Raw genomic sequence first — 1,688 nt, 5'->3', positions numbered from 1 at the left:
TAGGCCAATTTTCTCAAATAAATAAATGTTGGTTGACTTGAGTTTATTGTACTCTGGTCTGTATAATCATAGCCCCCCCCCCCCCCCCCCCCCCCTTTGTCCCTTTCTAATGCAATGCTGAGTGGTCTAGAAACAACAGGCCTTCTCATACCCCCCCTTGTGTGTGTGTGTGTGTGTGTGTGTGTGTGTGTGTGTGTGTGTGTGTGTGTGTGTGTGTGTGTGTGTGTGTGTGTGTGTGTGTGTGTGTGTGTGTGTGTGTGTGTGTGTGTGTGTCTCTCGGAGATGCTTTTTTTTTGCAAGCCCAAGTCAAATCTCAAGTCCCTATGGATGAGCGTTCTATCATCTGCTGCATGCCAGCCGGTCTGCTTAGAACACTGCATAGCTCAAACTAAGGAATTCAAAGCATGAACTGTATTATCCTCACTCCTTATCTATTAGAATACAGCAGCAGCAATGATTAGAGATGACATTAGTAGACATTTCCTTAATGTTAATGCACCAAAAAAATTGAAAAGAAAAAAAAGAAAGATTGTTCACAAGTCCCAAACCTTCAAGGCAAAGTCAAGTCTCAAGTCTTTGAGGACGAGTCTCAAGTCAAGTCTCAAGTCACTGTGTGTGTGTGTGTGTGTGTGTGTGTGTGTGTGTGTGTGTGTGTGTGTGTGTGTGTGTGTGTGTGTGTGTGTGTGTGTGTGTGTGTGTGTGTGACTTAAGTGCGACTCAAGTCCGAGTCTCAATTCCAAGTCCCCATCTCTGGTGTGTGTGTGTGTGTGTGTGTGTGTGTGTGTGTGTGTGTGTGTGTGTGTGTGTGTGTGTGTGTGTGTGTGTGTGTGTGTGTGTGTGTGTCTGAGTGTGTGTCTGAGTGTGTGTGTGTCTGAGTGTGTGTGTCTGTGCTCGTAAAAGATTGATGACTCGGAGCTGGAAGATACAGTTTCTAATGGTGGTGGAATCCAGCACAGTGTTCTATTAAAACCATATTGGTAATATCTTTCTAATCAGCTCGATAATTAGCTACCTACCTGTAACGCGTATCACGCCATCTGCACCCATCCCTGTGTGTGTGTGTGTGTGTGTGTGTGTGCGTGCGTGCGCGCGTGCTAAACAATGGTCATATCTTTAAACTAAAAAAGCATAAAAAGCATGTAGCCTACTGCGGAAAACAGAACAAGCTGACATTAACGTGAAAGAAGATTGTGTTTTAGGGAGTTCATTCAATCAAATCATCGTGGACAAATACTGGTCCAGGTCCACTGTACACTAGTCTCGCTGGCCAGCCTCCCCTCCCTTCCGTGACAGTTGTCTGGCGGCATGGAAACAGGCTACTGGGATAAGCCCTCCCTTGCTCTAGTCTACAGCTGCTCCCTATTGGAGCGACTGTTTCAGTCGCGGCCGGATGTCCGCTCCCGGCTTATTACAAACTCTGTCATTGGCTCCGACCATGTCAATCAGAGCGGCTTCTGCTCCCTCCTCCCTGTGTGTCGCTGTAAACAGTGCCCTGCCCCCTCAGTGAAAACAACAACGCTAACTAGCTAGCAAGCTAACGGCAGAAACCGGTTCCATGTCGCTGTTCCGACCTCCCGCTGTTCCGACCTCCCCTCTGCCAGCCCCCATGCCTAAACCTAACCTCCCCCAGACCCTAACCCAAAACCTAACCTCTCCCACCCCCACGCCTAAACCTAACCTCCCCCAGA

Source organism: Poromitra crassiceps (genome assembly GCF_964638095.1).
Source record: "Poromitra crassiceps genome assembly, chromosome: 4".
Taxonomy (NCBI): domain Eukaryota; kingdom Metazoa; phylum Chordata; class Actinopteri; order Beryciformes; family Melamphaidae; genus Poromitra; species Poromitra crassiceps.
Note: the sequence above shows the minus strand (reverse complement) of the source record.